Genomic DNA, 18,826 nt, shown 5'->3' with positions numbered 1-18,826 from the left:
CAAAAGCGCACGAAATACTAGCAATTTAGCTCAAATGGTAGGAAGTTCTTTAGTGTTTGGGACTACCAGGATAGCTCTTGAAAAGTGTCTTCAGATTGATGGACAAATACAACTTCAGTATTCTTTACCATCTCTTAATGGGCATTGAAGTTGTCACTGTCCCAGAACCCAGAACCCGTGACAGGAAAAAAAACAAAACCACAAACCAAATCCTTATTATTTGGTAATCATGGCTTGCCTTACTCACAGGAGTGTGAAAATGGCTGAAGAGTCAAAGAATGACAGTGAGTGAAGAAACTTTTATATAATTGGGGGATTTTTTTTTTCTTTGATAGAGTAATCTTTCTTAAACTCCAGACCCACAGAAGACAAAACAGTCATTTTATCTACCCTGGGTGTTTGTGTATACTTTTGGGTTAGTTTTCTAAAACTCTCACAGTATTGCAGTTAACTAAACACACCTTTTAAAACTGTTACTTTATATGCATCATATATCTTTCTGTCAATTGCATAAAGAGTTGTCACTATTGTGACCTTTATTCTCTTCTCCAAAACATCATCGAATACTTACTTGCACCTTTGAATGCAGGTCCTGCATACAGGCTGCCATGAAAGTTTTACCCAATCTTCTTTGGTCATCAGTTTTGATGCATATTTCGGGGGTCCATACCCCATCTTCTTGTTCAGGATTAAACTGGGGATGTTGACTCCTGGGCAGGGCCCAAATAGCTCACATTTCCTGCTTCCCACCTACCCACCCAACCAAGTGCCTCCAGAGTGTTGGAGCAGATGATTCTGCTATTACCCAATCCTCCTGCCTAGCCATGGCTGAGGACACTTTGGAGCCACTTTCCTGCAGCCTACTAACACAGCTGCTTTCCTCCAGTTGCTGCAATTGCTGGTCCAGGACAGTCCCAGTCTGCTCTGCTGGCTGTGCCTGACAAACCATGCCTTCTAAGCCCCGCCCAACCCAACTTCCCTCTAACCCCATTGGGGTCCCCGGAGAAAAGAAACAGGTGCAGTAGGTAATAAAGTTATGGGGCGTGGTCATTCTGGCCAGAAAAAGTAGCGCTTAAGGAGAGAAAGGGGGAGCGCTCCCCCGCCTGACCTTGCCATCCACTCTCACCCGCCAACTATGCGGAAGCCCTGGAACAGCTCCACTTCGTGGCCAGAGAGGGGCCAATTGGCTTCCGAGGAGGCGAGTTGCTGTCTGAAAGAGAAGAGGAGCTCAGGATCTCTCTGTTCATTGGCCAGGCGCGTCATTTCTACCGGGAAAGGGCGATTCCAGTGCTGGCGGGAAAGGTCCCTTGCAGTGGTGCTGGCGAGTTCATCAGAGTTCGTCGCTGGACTTTGAAGGGACTCTTCCTCTTAGGTAAGTTACCCCTTTGGTTCTGGGCTAGCTGGGAGAATTCATTGGCAGAAAAATCTCGGGCTGGTAGAGAGCAGGAGGAAAAATCCTCTATTCCTGGATGCTTGCTATCTTTTCTAGAGAGGGTACCGCGTGCAGTTCCTGGAAACGTAAAAAGAACAGAGATAGGTAAAACGATGCATTTCTTTTGCAGTGCTTAACATGATGTGCTTGTCTTGCTTTCATCAACGTAAATTTACTGTTCCAGGCATGTTCTGCCAGGAAATTAGAAAGTTGCAAGTGTTTTTATTGTTTATTCCAGTAACGTCCTCAGAGACCCAACCAGTCTTCATTAGAAGGCATCAAAGAACAGGTTGCAACTCAAGAATTCTTGAACCTTCTCCTCAAAATCCTAACTTTGGTATATCCACCAACCCTAAACTGTTACCCAATCCTATCTAATCCCCCACCCCCCAAACACACACACTAAAGACCAGGTTTAAACCAGACTTCATAATCTCAATATTAGCCCAGCTTTGCTTTACCCTCCCCAGGAAACTACCAGAATGCTGTCAAGCTATTTGTCTCCAGTACCTCATAAACAATAAGCTTGGCTTTGTCTTATCAGCAGGTTGCTTTGATGACATTTCTGAAAGCAGACATTTGCCATTCTTGAAGACCCCTGCAAAACTGAATCAGCCTCTTCCACCTTAACCAACACCCCTCAACCCAGAATCAGTGTTCCCTGCTGAGGTCCCTTCAAACCCCCTTCCAAGAGCCCTCTGCTCCCCGCCCCCAAAGCTGGTTAAAGTAGCTGTTTCATTAAGTTGAAATCCAGTTCCTTTTTGTTGTGTTTCCCAAGTGGAAATCTATTTTGTTCCTAGGAGTAAGGAAACCCTTTAAGTAATCCTTTTGAATTATCTGCTCGGATTAAAAAAAAAAAAAAAACTCTTATGGTTGGCGAAAATCTACCTTATTTTTAGCAACAATGCAGTTTGTCTCTGTTATTGTAAATAATAATAATAATAATAATTATTATTATTATTATTATTATTATTATTATTATTAAGAGAACAGGCATGGGCTCTGATAAATGTGTTTCCTGGGGCTCGCCCTGACGACCAAGACATTCAGAAGATTTTGGTTTTAGACTGATGGCGCTGTCTGAAATAAATACAAAATCAGATGCTTCCCTGGAGAGCCACCTGAGGCCAGGAACAGCCAGTCTCCCCCTCTTCCCAGAGGTCTAAAAAAGCAAGGAACTGAGGGGGATGGAGGTGGGAGATGGGGTAGTTTAGGAGGGAAGAGGCCTGACAGGCAGAAAAGGCAAAGAAAGTAACTAAATGGCAGGGGCAACAGCCACTCACAGAAGGGTGGGCGGTCCTTTCAAGCCCTTAGTCCCACCTCCATCCTGTCTTGTCCAATCCAAGTTTCAGTGGGCGCACTCTCATTGGCCAGACTAGCTGCCTCTCTGTGGAACCCGGACTGCTGACGTGAATTGGCGCGGGATTTGAATGCCAGCCCTTTGCGGGTGCCATCAGCGCAGCAGCCAGGGAGCCCACGGAAATGGAGAGCCATCCTGGTGGGCGAGCGCTCGGGGTGGGTGAGCCCACTGGTTGCTCCGCAAGGTGGGCGCGGGCGCGCTGGAGCCTCTGGGTCTGGAAAGGGATGAGGCTGGAGGCCCAGCAACCTGGGCCAGAAGCGTCATCCACCTGGAGGGTCCCAGGGATCTGGATTTTCTTAGAAACTCATGACCAGTGTTTTTTGTCCCACTCTGTGCTGGAGAGAGGAGCGAGGTGGCGGACAAGGACCAGGCTCGGATCCGCAGTGATCCCAGTTTCTGGAAAGCCTGGCTGAGCCAGAGAGAAAGTGAAAGCAAGTGAGAAGGAGCAGGAGCTAGCCTGGTACAAGACTGTAAGAGAGGGAATGGGGGCCTGGAGGTGGGGGGGAAGGTCAGGGTGGGGAGAAGGACAGGGAAATAAGAAGACGCTAGAAGTATCAGAGGAAGGCAAAGGAAAGGGGAACGGGGAGAAGGGAAAGGAGAGGGGTGAAGAAAAGAGAATATGAGAATGAGAAATTCCAGGAGAGCTGTCAGGTGGAGATGGGATCCAGGACAGGCTGTATTACTTTTATCCCTTTAGTGTAGGAAGTAAAGCAAGTCCTTTAGGTGAGTAGAACCCGGACATATCCCACTATAACACAGGGTTGGAATAGCAGAGCGGTAAAGTCCTTCACATTTTGATATAACACAGTTCAGTCTACATACTGGGACCAATGTGTGGGGCGGGGGTGGTATTGGGGTGTATTCTTAACATCTTGGCCTTTTCCACTGCAGCTGCTCATATACAAGCCAGTAATCCTAAAATTCATATTTCTTTCTGCTTGATTTGTTTTCCTTTTATACTGGGTGTGAAAATTACGTCTGAAGCAGTTTCTTTCTCAGACATCATTAGATAAGTCATCATCATCAACAGTGACACCCCACCCAAATTTTCTGCCTTCAAAGATCTTACAGCTCAGCTCAGTTCCTCAATTGTTTGTCTATTTTTACCACCTCCACCCCTTCTTTGATGTTTAAAAAGTATACCTTTGGTTAAGGTTTTGACACTGATGCTAGTACTGGCAGTAATATTTACTGAGCAGCCTATTAAAGGGCATTCACTGTTCTAAAGGACACTTTTTAATCTTCACAACACCAAAAGTTAATTCTAATACTGTCCTCATTTTAGATAAGGAAAATGAGACAGGAAGTAGTTAATTGTTATTTCACAGGTCATGAAACTGGGATGTGGCAATCTTATAGTTGAGCCCAGAAGTTCTTATAAATACTGTCATTGATATAGTACATTTTCATATTCATATCTTGTTTAAAATAATTGTCTCTTTTTACAAACAGGAAACTAAGGTTCACATAGGCTAACTGGATTTCCTTAGAAACTCATTACGAGTAACTGAGAAGTTCCTGCACCATAGTGAAGTGGTTACAAGAATAAGCACAGTCTTTAGATGACTTCCACTTGCCAAAGAGTGCAGAGGAGAGTGCATAAGTAAAATGACAAGGGAAAGAAGCAATCCAAGAAGTGAACATTCCACAGCTTTTCTGTCCACTTTGACAGATCAATGCTTTTTCTAGAATGAAAGAGACTTAAAAGCCATAATTAAAGGCAACTTTCACACCTCATCTGGATTTGGGGTTTAACAAATTCGTGTTGTGATTATAAAAGAAAATGTCCTTCATTTTTAGAAATACAATATTCTTTTTTTTTTTTTACAAATAGCCAAGTAATAGAGATGGTCTAGGTGTCCATCAGCAGATGGATAAGGAAAATGTGGTATATAAACACAATGGAGTTTCACCCATCCATAAAGAAGAATGTGATTATGTCATGTGTTGGTACATGGATGTAACTGGGGAACATCATGTTAAGTGAAATAAGCCAGACTCAGGAAGTCAAAGGTTGAATGTTTCCTCTCATATGCAAAAGCTAGAGAGAAAACAGTAATTAAAAAGGCAGTGGGGGGAGGGTCTTATGAAAACACAAGGGAGAAGAGTTGAGTGGAAGCTTATGTAAACTTTTCAGATTACCTTATGAAATCCCATTGCAAATTTCTTTTATCTTCAGGGTATTAACCAGTTCCTTTCCTACCCTTTTCCTTAAATTTTACCATCTCTTGCATCTCCATCTTAAATACAGACTAAATTTTAACTCAAGGTAAGTAGAAAATACACACTTTTGAATTCTCCAACTACAGATTTCTCTATGGGTTTTGATATTTGCACTTGGACAGATCTCTCTTCTGTAAGCTATCCTTTCCCCCAAGTTAAAAAAAAAATGTAGATAGAACCCTCTTCCCACTGTAGTTGGGATTCCGAAGTTAGAGATAATTTTCATAAAGTGTCAAGTGTAGTGACTGACACATAATGCTCTATAAAAGAAAGCTTTTATTGTTGGCATGATATACTTGGTGGATAAATTATTTGCTAGGTTAATATCTCTGGGGAGTGCAAGAACAGAGCTGAAGAAGGAAGTTCATGTCTTCCTCTACATAATTAATGACAGCTATGAAGATACTGTTGTAACTTGAACCTTTTTTAAATTAATGTTTTAGCTGAACTACCTATTTCATCTTCAAGTCATCATTAGCTGTAAGAAACGCAAGTCACAGAAGAACTTGTTTGATGTGAAAAAAACATGAAAATAGAGAACTATTTTGCTCAGGTATGTTTGTAAACACTATTTATGTAATGAATATGCTAATGTTAGATTTAGCCATCCTTGAGTCTGTATTGCATAAATCTTCCTGCCAAGAAATCATATCATTATATATTGGAAATATTTATATAAGGTAAGACCTTTCTCATCCACTTTGTTTTATATATATGTAATTTTGGTCATATCACACTAGCCCTTAAGAAAAACTGGTAGTAATTCCTAGACAACCATAAAAACCAAATAAGTATATTAAACTTTGGATAAAACAAAACCAAAATTAATCTATTTTATAGCACAGAAATACCATGCCAAGTGTGGCTGATATACTGAATCATGATAACCTACATCTGTACAGTGCTTTACAGTTTATGAAACAAATTCTTTGCTTGTTTATTCTTACCATAACCATGTTAGTCAGGTAAAAGAATTTACCTGTAATGTGTTTCCTTCAGAAGTTCCTATATGTGCCCAAGAATACTTTGACAAGTTGGAATTCTGTTGCAATGCTCCCGTGGGGTACATGAGCAAGATGTTTCTGACAGCATTAGGCTTTAGAGATGCCTTTTGAAGATTTGCACACATAGCACAAGTAAATTTACATTAACTTGTGTTCTTTTTATCTCTTTGACCCAGACTACTAGTATTTAACAAATCTACCCTATCACATGCCAGTCATGTTGCTACACAATGATGTTAGGCCTAGTCTTTACGACAATCCTGGCTTTGTTATTCCCATTACCAGAATGTAGCCTTGCTAGTATATGACTCCATGCCTGTTCATACCCTCACCGTAATAAGTAGGACTTCAGGAAAATGTACCTTTTAGACATAGGTACATTTTTCTGAAGTCCTATTCATAAGCAGTTGCTCTTAATTTTTCATTAATTTTTTTGTCTTGTTTGAGTAATCCTCTTTAATTCCTTCCCCTTCCCCAACTCCTGGTTCTTAAGATGATACCCTATAAAAATCAGTATTATGCATGCTTGTAATCCCAGTGGTTTGGGAGGCTGAGACAGGAGGATCATGAATTCAAAGCCAGCCTCAGCAAAAGTGAGGGACTAATCAACTCAGCGAGACCCTGTCTCTAAATAGAATACAAAATAGGCCTGGGGATATGGCTTATGGGGCAAGTGCCCCTGATTTCAACTCTTGGTATCCTGCCCCTGCCAAAAAAAATGAGTGTCAGAATGCAAATTTTGCCAAGAAAAAATGTTTGGTGTCATGGAAAGGAATATTAGACTTAAGTGTTGGTATTCTGGCACTCAGTTCATTTAGTGGTTATTACATGATGCTAGGAAAGGCACTAACAAGAAAAACTTTCTATACCTAAGTTTCTCCATCAAAAAGACAAAGAGAGGCCATATTTGTTTCTTCGCAATTCCTAGAATTTGGGGATTAATTGATGTCATAGAGGAAATCAGTTTTTTGCATGATAGGTTCTGGGTGAATGAAGGAATTCATTATTAGAAATAACTATTTGTATGACCAGATAATCAGTTAGCTAATGAGGATTTTGTTTAAAATGTAATGTCTAATAATAAATCATGGTGACTTATTTTTGCTGAACTTGGTATTTTTAAAAAATTTTGGTTTTAATTTTTAGTTGTTGATGGACCTTATTTTATTTACTTATTTTTATATGGGTGCTGAGAATAGAACCCTGAGCCTCACCCATGTGAAGCAAGTGCTCTACCAATGAGCTACAACTCCAGCCCATGAACTTGGTATTTTAAGAACAAAATTTTCAGTGCAGTTTATCACTGTGTTTGAGAAAAGTAAAAATTTTACAGCTGAGAATAGTAAACAAGACATGAAGTGACACTTTAAGAAAGCTGGTAGCTTTTTAAGCATGTGTCTCAGAAAAATGACCAGTGTATCATATTAGGAGCTGATGTGATAGTCTGCTCAGTTTATATTCTAGAGCTGAAGTTAAACTCAGATCTAATTATATTTACTGTTTTTTTGAGTATGAGTTTCCCATAGAAATTCTGTGAATTGCATATCTAAAAAGGGAACAATAACAACAACAAAAAAAGAAACCCTAGGGCTCCATTCAGAATCTCAAAGTTTTTCTTCTAACATATATTTTTAGGACCCCAGAGAACAGCAGAATAATTCCGGTATTATTCAAATGAAGATGCAATCTAGAAAAAGGCCAAGAGATATAACTGACACCCAGGATCAAAGTTCCCACTCACCCAGGAAAACTCCAAAAGTCCAGACCACTTCTCCAAACAAGATCATTAATATTATCTTGGATGTAAACCTTAGAAAAATCATTGAATGCTTCTTAAACATGGGAATGCCGCTCAGTTGTTTTCCTGAAAACAGCCACGTGGTAATTACATTTTCCAAAAGTAAAAGCAAGCAGAAAGAAGATGGCCAAGTATTTGGCCGGCTCAACCAGGAATCTACTGATGTGGTCAAATTTTACATTCATGCAATTGGGAAGACCAGAAAACGAATTGTGAAGCGTGGGGAACTTGACAAAGAAGGAAACAAACTCTGTGTCTATGGTTTCAAAGGAGAAACCATCAAGGACACCATGTGCAAGGATGGAAGGTTTCTTCCCTTTTTGGAGACTGACAATTGGAAGCTCATTGGTAACCTGGACTCCATTCTAGAAAACTCACAGCTGATAGATGAGTTAGAAGGTAAGCTCTTTCAAGTTGAGGCTGATCAAGTAATGAACCCTAAGGCAGCAGCTGCACAAAACAATGAAGTAGAAGAAAGAAACACCCGTGTGTTGAAAGAGTACATTGTGGAAGAGTATCCCTGTTTGAAAAGCGAAAGTGAAAAAATCAGGGAAAACTTGAAGGAAAAAATGAAAAAAAGACAGAAGAATACTTCTCTATTTAAATTGTATAAAACAAATTTTGGGAAACGCACAAAAAACTCAACTCCAGTGAAAGTAATCAAACAGCTTTCATATCTCAGTGACTCAGTGGGATTCATATTCTGGAACAATAATAGAAATGAAGTCTGTGCCACCTGCTTTGTTTTTAAGGGATTGTTCATTTTCACTTGTAATAAACGGCATGTAATAAACCATATGGTGGGAGAAGGAATAGAGCCAAGCCAGTGGGCAGATATAATCAGTCAATGTGTAATGGTGAAATTCGATTATGAAGATACCCCAGTAACAAAAGACAACTGCTTTCTTGATGAACCATGGTTTGAGATATCTGACACAACTCTTGACTACGCCGTCCTGAAACTGAAAGAAAACGGACAAGAAGTACCTGCGGGACTGTATAATGGGCTTGGTCCTATACCGTCTAGTGGTTTGATATATATTATTGGCTATCCAGATGGAGAAAAGAAGCATACTGATGCTTGTGTTGTGATTCCTCAGGGTAATCGAGAAGAGAAATGTAAGGAAAAGATTCAGATGAGAACAGCAGCAGGTTATAGTGAATCTGAGTTTACCCACATGTACACCCAAAGAAGCTCCCAGGAAATGCTTGAAATTCCTGATGTGATTACCTTTGACACCATCATTTTTTCTGGGTCTTCTGGCTTTCCAGTGTTTGATTCAGAAGGTTCGTTGGTGGCCATGCATGCTGCTAGCACCACGTGTCCGCTACCAAATGAGGTGGCTCATATCATTGAGTTTGGCCCTGCTATGAGCCGTATCCTGTCTAATATTAAGCAAAAACAGACAAAATTGTATGATGATATATATCTAAATCAAGAGACTGCAGAAATGGCAAGTCAAGAGACTGCAGAAATGGCAAGTCAAGAGACTGCAGAAATGGAAAGTCAAGAGACTGCAGAAATGGAAAGTCAAGAGACTGCAGAAATGGAAAGTCAAGAGACTGCAGAAATGGAAAGTCAAGAGACTTCAGAAATGGAAAGTCAAGAGACTGCAGAAATGGAAAGTCAAGAGACTGCAGAGATGGCAAGTCAAGAGACTGCAGAAATGGCAAGTCAAGAGACTGCAGAAATGGAAAGTCAAGAGACTGCACAAATGGAAAGTCAAGAGACTGCAGAAATGGAAAGTCAAGAGACTGCAGAAATGGCAAGTCAAGAGACTGCAGAAATGGCAAGTCAAGAGACTGCAGAAATGGAAAGTCAAGAGACTGCACAAATGGAAAGTCAAGAGACTGCAGAAATGGAAAGTCAAGAGACTACAGAAATGGAAAGTCAAGAGACTGCAGAAATGGAAAGTCAAGAGACTGCAGAAATGGAAAGTCAAGAGACTGCAGAAATGGAAAGTCAAGAGACTGAGGACTGGTGAGAATTTAGTCCACTTACCAACTTTAAAGGAATTGCCTATTTTATTCCATAGGCAAGGATGATGGTTATCTAACTTCCACAGTGTTCAATTTCATAAAACATAATAATAATCAATATTGTAGATCACTTCCCATGAACCTGGCATTTTTCTATCCCATGGAGAATAAAGTGCTAAGAACCCTATGAGGTAGAGAGCTACCCCTATTTTAGAGTCAAGCAAAATGAAGACTTGATATGATTTAGAAACAGTTTATGAAGACCATCTCCAGTTACTTGATGTTTTTTTTTTCCCCTAAATTCACTTGCTTCACAGCAGGAGCTTAAACTTGTTTACCAATAATCCCCCATATCTGACACATGGAAAGGAAATGCTTAGAAAAATGTGTGGGTCAATCAGGAGCAATGTGTGTATTTTATGGCTTGATAGCTCACTTCTTTTTATCACTGAGTAATATTCCACTGTATGGATCTACCACAATTTGTTTATTTGCTCACCTTTCAAAAGACATCTTAGTTTCTTCTAGTTTTCGGTGATTTTATGAATAAAGCTTCTCCAAACATTTGTGTACAGCTTTTGGTATGAATATAAGTTTTCAACTCAACTGGGAAAATACTGAGTGCAATTGATGGGTCGTATAGTAAGAGAATGTTTAGCTTAGTAAGACTTTGCCAAACTGTCTACTAAAGGAACTCTGTCATTCTGCATTCCCACTAACAATGAATGAGAGATCCTGTTTCCCCATCCTCACCAGCATTTGGATTGGTCACTTTTTCTTTTCTTTTTTTTTAATATTTTTTTTGTTCTCTTTAGTTATACATTACAGTAGGATGTATTTGGACATATTACACATATATAGTAGTCATTTTTTCTTGTCCTTTTTTTAAAAGGCATATTAATACTGCCTGGGATTCTTCAGGGGATACAAGGTTTATTAATGAAGTTGGGAATGTCTTGGATGATCTAAGACATGGCTACAGAGTTATAATATCAGCCCAAGTTCAGTCAGGAAAATGGGGATGCTATAGTTTAAGAATAAGGTATTTAATAAAGAATTAGGGTATTGCTGAGTACAGTGATGCACACTTATAATCCCAGCAACTTGGGAAACTGAGTTAGGAGGTTTAAGACCAGCCTCAGCAACTAAGTGAGACCCTGTCTCAAGATAAAAAGAGCTGGGGATTAGCTCCAAGGCAAAGCCTCCCTGGGTTCAATCCCCAGAATCCCCCCTCCAAAAAAATAGGAAATAGAGAATGAAGGTTTTTGTGAGTAGTAGGGGCAGGAAAACAAGTTCTGTGCTATGTCAGTAATATGTCAGCCTAAAGCACCAGAAGGAGGAGAAAAGTTGCAGATCAAAGTGGAAATGTCTGAGGAGATGCCAGGTCCGGTCATGATGACACGAAGGAATTTACAGAGAGATTGCAAAACGTATACTAATGTTTTGCTTTTTGTGCTGTCAAATTATAAAGGCTACACCAGACCCAATGCAGGTGAGCTGATGGAGATACCACAGGGTCCTTTATGACTGCCATTTTCTCCCAAGAAATTTCGACTAGCATTTTTTTCCTTACACATTTTTCCCATTTGCAAATGCTCATCCAGAACCCTACAGGAATTCTGGAGGACCTAGCCGTCTGCTTTATAAGGCAGTAGTGGTGGTGCCTGGCAACAGATAACTACCCCCACATCCCCAAATGCAACCCATGCACATGTATATCATAGTTTATCTTCTCATCTCTAATCCCTTCATATCCTCACTCTCCACTTGGCCATTGTAGCTGTTGTTCTAGCATCCATCTTACCTCTCTGGATTATTCCACAATTATTACTTCTAACCCTCTGTCTTGCATATTTCTGAGCATATTTCTACAAGTCCAACCACTAGACACAGCACCCTCAGACCCAGCTTCTTGAAGCTCAAGTTGTGCTGACTGACCCCCAACCCCAACCCAGTTCTACCTGTCTCCTGATCACAACCCCATCATCCAGACCAAAAAAAAAAAAAAAGAAAAAACAAATTTCAGACTAGAGTCCCTGGAGGCACTTTTAAAATACTTTCCCTCATCTTCCAAGTATACATGGTCTACAAGTCTTGTGGAATCTGTGGTTTTCCTCAAATGCGAGCCATCTTTCCAATTCTTCACTTCTTTCCGTCTCTTCCATCAAAAACATTACCGTGGTAGACAACTTTCACATAAGTCTTAATTTTTAGGGCTTTGCTAAAAGTTTAAGTAAAATATCATGATTGACCTCTGACATAATCTGAGGAGGTGAGTATTGTAGTCTTCTCAATGCTACAGATGTAAGATCATCCCCAGCCAGGGAGCAGGTTTGGGGACCACAGGGGTCTGGTTTTCAAAGCCTGGAACCACAGAGCTCACTTAGTGTCATCTAGAACCTGAAAGTCTGTCCTAGATTGCCAGAAGCTCTAAGCTGAATTCTTTCTTCTGGCTTCCCTGGGGACAAAGTGTCAGAAGATGCAAATATCTGGAAACCCCTGAGAAGAAGCTGGGTTGGCAGGCCAAAGGGTGAGGAGAAAGAAGCTCATCCCTTCTCCCAATGGGGAGGGAGCCCATTTCAAGGAGAGTGCCTCATTTGACCCACCTCTCTCTCCCTCCCTTCTTTGCTGGAGGCAAACTCACCCAGGCCTTTGGGCCACTTGTTTTCCAGTGCCTAGGTCTCCAGGCCCTGGTTTTGCTCCACTGAACCTCAGGCCTCCTGCTCAGGACTTGGGACTGGAGTGCTTGCTGCAAGGACAGACAGGAGAACCATGAGCCAGGAAGGAGACCAGGTCTCGCTGCATGGTGTGGGCCCCTGGGAGTCCCTGGACTTGAAGTGTCATGAAGACCAAGCAGGGAAGGGGACTGTTCTACTCAGGGGGATATAGGCTGAAGTGGGGGGTGGTAGTTGGAAAGCCAAGAGCAAGTCTCAGCAGCCATGACACCCAGCTTCCTTGGAGAGAAGGGAAGGATGTGATGAGGAAGCAACCACAGGGTCATCAGAGTGGGTCAGAGAGAAAGACTGCACTGGGTGTCAGCCAGAGCCAGGTGGCCAGAGGAACTGAGAGAAAGGAGAGGGAGTGGATGAGATGCTCCGGGCAGGCGGAGAGCAGGGACAGGACCCACCCGCCACTGTGTTGATGCCTTTAGTCCACCAATAGTGATTTAAATGCTGGGTGTGTCTTTACCCATGGCAGTAGAGAAAAGCCAGCATAGTCCTTCCCACAAATTCCCTGTCTTCTTCAGATATCTCCTAGGGTTACTGTATGATTGCACCTTTTCCCTACTCTGAGTATCATTTCCTAAAGGTTTATTCCTGGACCAAAATTCAGTTTCAGTGTGATCATTTGAATAACTTATGAAGGATGAAACAGGGAAAAAATGAATACCACCTCTCAGCCTGAATATCCTCATTATTTTCAGATTATTCTGTGTTTGCAAATTTGCCCACACCCTAAAATTAATCTGTAACCCCTCAAAATCAAACACCTGGGTGTTTTCCCTCCCTTGCAAAAATGCACACAGTGGTGGAAACTTCAAGTTGCCTGTGGCACACATTCCCAGCTGAGGTGAGACAAGACCATATGAGAGCTAAAAGAAGTTCAGACTTCTTTTAGCTCTCATACTATACACAGCTGTCCTTGCCAGTGTATATTTTACCCTACATTCTTTGCAGTTTTTGATTGTTTGGTGATTTTGCTGTTTAAATGGCCCCCATGCATAATGTTAAAATTCTGCCTAGAGTTTTAAGCAAAAGAAAGTTTTGATATGCCTTATAGAGAAAATGTATGTGTGGGTAAGGTGGGTTCAGACATGAGTTACAGCTCAGTTGGCAGTGAGTTCAATGTTAATGAATCATACCACAAATTAAATAAGTTGTCTTTTCACAGGAACACATGTAAAATTGTTACATATTGTCTGATTGATACAAATGATGTGACCAGAGATTAACAAATTTAACCCTGTGTTACCCCAAAGAACTGTGGCCCAAATATTCTCTTCTAATTTAGTATTGACAGCAACTTCATACAACATAACCAATACAAATAATGAGAAGGGAGTGTATATCATTTCAAATATAGTTACAAGTGTCTGATCATCATAGGGACTTAAATTTATGTGGCTTTACTGTTTGTTGAACAATTCCTGATATCTTATCTCAACACCTGCTAGATAGGCAGAGCAGATGTTACTATGTGTGCTTTTTGTGTGAGAAGGAAGGATAAGTGAGTTGTTGCCCAAATTGCTGGTACCTAGGAAAAGATCACGACTTAATCATGAAGTATAGTTCACTGCTCTTTCTGCTAATTGAGCTGTTTCTTCAAACCAAGATACGGCTGTGTCCATTACTGCATCCAAAGTACATCCATCCCTGGCCCTCTTAAGAAACGTTGCAACCTTTCTAATATAATTAATACCTTTATCTGATTTTCTTTTTCCTATCTCTAAAAACAAGGTTAGTTGGAAAATCCAAAGTCAGCCTGCACCTACTACCAACGACTCTGCTCTAATTCCCAGTTATTAGAGCAGTATCCCTAGTCCACTATTGCATGCTACTCCAAAGCTCTTCTTGGCAATGAGAGAAGGCTGAAGGGATGTTATTGCATTGATTCGGGGCCTCCCCTAAACACGTTCAAGTCCTCATCCTGGGTGTGCATGTATGTGACCTTATTTGGATAAAAAGGGTTTGCAGATATTTTAAATTAAGGATCTTTAGATGAGAATATCTTGGATTAACCAGGTGGCTCTAAATTCAACAGTGTTCTTATAAGAGGAGGAGAAGTGCAGAGGAGAGAAACCACCATGTAAAGATGGAGGCAGACATTACAGTGCTAAACCTACAGACAGCCCTCAACTTACAGAGGGGTGACATCCTGAGAAGCTGGGTGTCATGCCTGCTGAGACTTGCTGTTGGCTTCTCCAACTACACTTCCCACAGTACGCTTGAAATACTGTCAGTCAAAACTGCATTTCATATACCTAAATTACCAAACATCCAGGCTTAGCTGGCCTGCCTTAAATGTGCTCAAAACACTTACTTTAGCCAATGGTTGGGCAAAATCATCTAACACTGTCTATATTATAAATAAGTTTTGAATGTCCTGTGTAATTTCTTGACTTCAAATCTCTATAGAGTGCAGTATTTTCTCTTTACATTCATGATTGTGCAGCTGACTGGGAGCTGCAGATCCAGCAACTCCCCAGGGTGAGTTGGTACAATTTTCCTGGAAAGTCATACATTGTGAGATGTATCTTTATCTTAGCAGTAGTATTTCAACTGCTTGAAATATGCTTTAGGGAACTATTAAGATGAGTAGAAAAAGCATGTTTGGAGTAGTTTTAAAAACAAGCAGGGCTGGGGATGTAGAAGTGGCTTGTTCATGTGTGAGACCCTGATTCAGTCCCCAGTACCACAAAAACAGACCAACAAAAACTGGAAACAGGGCTGGGGTTGTGGCTCAGTGGTAAAGGGCTTGCCTAGCATGTGGGAGGCACTGGGTCCAATTCTCAGCACCACATATAAATAAATAAAATAAAGGTCTATTGGCAACTAAAAAAAACATTTAAATAACTATAAACAATCTAAATATTCAGAAATAGAAGAATGGATTAAAATTATTTATTACAGTGAAATAGTATATGTATTTCCAAAGTCTGGCAAATGACATGTGAAAACATGATATATGGCTTAGTGGAAAAGAAACTTATATGCATCACAGTATTTAAGTAACATAAGACTGGATCTGTATAGAAGACAATAGAAGCAAATAAACCATAGAATTATTATCTCTGGTGCTAGAAAAGTGGTGTTTTTTTTTTCTCCATTGCTCAGTAGCCATTATATTATCCTATTTGTACTCAAGAAAATCTATTATTTTTATCATTAGAAAGCATGGAACATGTTACTGAAAGTGATTCTTACTAAGTAATCTTTTGTTTTCTTTATAAGGATACTGTCACGAAGCAGAAATGTCCAGGCACACCTGTGGGTCAATGTCTAGGGACATAAGAGCATGTAGCACCACCTCCAAGCTTAGAAGCAAGGTCAACAAGCATGAGAGAGCCCAGAATCCAAATCTGAACACCAATGAAGAATATTACTTCACCTTCGTTTTGAGTAAAAGCTCAGGAAATTGGGCCATGGTGGGTTTACAACCTATGAACCCAGTGGGAGTGTCCATTCGGCTCTGAGATGATTGACAATTTCAGTGAAGGTATCGAGAATCATTTTAATAAGGACAGTATTGTTTATGAAGACAATGCAACAGATGGACATATATATTTAGGAATGCCTTTAAAGTGGCTTCCTAGAGGTTCTTATTTAAAAATACCATTTGCTCAAAGAAAGAGGAAGATGGTAAGATACCATGCCAGTGTGGAAATACAAATATCAAGGGCATTCATTCTGCTTCACGTTGCTGCTGTGGCAAGAGCACAGATTCTTGAACTCAATTGCCCTCATTAAAGAAGAAGCACACTTGCACCTATGCCTCCCTGGCAATGCTAATTAACCCACCTCACTGGTGAGATGACAGAAGGATCTATATTGTGCCATTAGAGCAGACCAGATCTGAGGACACCTCTCTGGGTGAAGAGATGCTCTCCCCAGGCTCGGTTCTTGGGTCCAGATAGGCCTGCACTCTGGTGTCCAGATAGGCCTGCAGGGGTGCTGACCTCATGACTGGGAGCTGCCAGTCAAGGAACCCTGAGGACAGCGGGCGGGTAGGTGCCCAGAAAGTTCATGAGGCTGAGCTAACAATGGAGACAAAGTAAAGCCTAGGTTTAGTAAAGTGAAGCACAGGTGCCAAACTCCTTTGCTGCAATATGAGGTTAAGAATTGCCCTACTGCAGAGGTATGATAATTAAATGATTTAATATTTGTAAAATGCTTGCCACAGTGCATAAAAAGGACTTTGTGTTTGTTAAAGTTAACAGTTGGCTTTACTGGTGGTCTAAATAGAGTTTCTCACCAGCGTCATTGGGGGGGGGATATGGAGTGGGGGAATTGAACTCTGAGACACTTTGCCACTGAGCTATACCACTAGCCTTTTCTTTAATTATTTTTATTTTTTATTATTACTAGGAGATAGTGTCTCGCTAAGTTGTTAAGGCTGGCCTCAAACCTGTGATCCTCTGTCCTCAGCTTCCCCAGTTTCTGGGATAACAGGTGTGCCATCACGGTGCCCAGCGTTTGGGTCATTTTTGAAAGTTGCAGTTTCCTGGACCTTGCCCTGGACCTGTAGAACCATATGACAGAATAGGTTGGCTCCAAGAAAAAGCAGTTAAAAAAAAAAAAATGACTACCCTGTGTACATCTTAAGGACCCTAACATGGGGAAAACTTAGATCTGGGTCAATCTCTTTGATTTGCAAATGAAGGAATTGAGACTTGCCAAAAGTCTCCCTGCAGGATCCTAAGAGAATGTTAATACTCCAAGGTTAAAATCCTCCCCAACAATCCCTTTCCCTTTTCAGCTATTTCCATGTCCTCCAGCAAATTTATCTGTTATATAAAGTGTGAAAGGGGGCAAAGTCACACATACTTCAAAGAAGTGGGTGTGAGGATCAAATAAGGCAAGGCCAGTTAAACACACAAAGGATGAATATGCAAAAGTCCACCATCTCTGGTTCAGGCAATTCTCTCAGGCTCAAGATGGAATTTTTCTTGACTGGGAGCAAATTGTGCTGTGAGGTTTTGCAAACTGCAGTACCAGAACTGCAGAAGCCACTCCAGCCTGCATGTCCCCTACTGATACCCCTGCTGCTGTGACTTGTTGCCACAACTACCCAGAGTGCTGCTGACATGGCCTTTCCTACAAAGGAAAGTCCCAGCTTGCTGTCACCCTGCTCCTCAGAGCCCCCTCCCCCCAATACCAGTGGGAGGAGTTCAGCCCCTCAGAGGTCTAAGCCACACCCCTTATACTGGACAGAGCTGCTGAGCTCTAGCTCCTGGAACTCATATCTCCCAATGCCTTTGAACTCTAATTGAAATGAATACCACCTCTTCCTGGTGTCAGAAGAGTGATTGGTTACATCCCTTTTATGGAATTAAGATATAAGGATCACAAAGAACCCATGCTAAAGTAAGATTTCATCCCTAAAAGAAAGCAATTCCCCTATTACCTAAAGCCATGATATAGTTTATTGCAAATATAAAAGGTTTCAGAATTATCTGTTCATTTTATAACCTGTCCCCCATAAACCAACAAATAATTTACAAAGCCAGAAATGTTTAAAAATATATTGTTCCAAAATATACAAAATTATATATAAAGATTTCAGAAACAATCTGATAGATATTTTGCTACATAAGTTTAGTTACACAGGTGTTAGAACACATTTTATGTTTTCTATAAACCTCCTATTATCTTTTCATGAACTAACATTTTTATCTATCAAAATGATTTGAATTAGATTTCCAGTGAATTTTAATTTTGTAGATTGAGAATTTTATGAACATGTTGAATTCTTAACATCCATGTTCTAGAAAGTGGTGTTAAGCTTATTGTCTATTAAATCACTCCTTTGCTTATGCAGTGAAACGTAAAAATGGCAGAAAGAGAGAAATAAATTTAAAAGCCACCAGAGAAAACACTTCCAGTGGCAGGGACACATTCTTAGTGTTTTAACCACTTGTTATTCTACCCTCATAAGTCTTACTCTAATGTCTACAATCACAGGCTTCGACAATAGTGTTTGTTTCAAAAAAGACAACTTCACTTCATTTCAGAGTGTTCTGAGTCTCTTAACTTCTGGCCAATATCTCAAAAGTGTATGAAATACTAGCAGTTTAGCTCAAATGGTAGGAAGTTCTTTAGTGTTTGGGACTACCAGGATAGCTCTTGAAAAGTGTCTTCAGATTGATGGACAAATACAACTTCAGTATTCTTTACCATCTCTTATGGGCATTGAAGTTGTCACTGTCCCAGAACCCAGAACCCGTGACAGGAAAAAAAAAAAAAAAACCCACAAACAAAATCCTTATTATTTGGTAATCATGGCTTGCCTTACTCACAGGAGTATGAAAA

General features: G+C 40.6%; 1 pseudogene; it reads left to right on the top strand.

Moving 5' to 3' along the window:
• Positions 1-259: 259 nt before the first annotated feature.
• On the top strand, positions 260-17,705 carry LOC144254183 (serine protease FAM111A-like; annotated as a pseudogene).
• The last annotated feature ends 1,121 nt before the right edge of the window (positions 17,706-18,826 follow it).

Source organism: Urocitellus parryii, chromosome 4 (assembly GCF_045843805.1).
Source record: "Urocitellus parryii isolate mUroPar1 chromosome 4, mUroPar1.hap1, whole genome shotgun sequence".
Lineage (NCBI taxonomy): Eukaryota > Metazoa > Chordata > Mammalia > Rodentia > Sciuridae > Urocitellus > Urocitellus parryii.
This window is presented reverse-complemented; position numbering and strand designations above follow the sequence as displayed.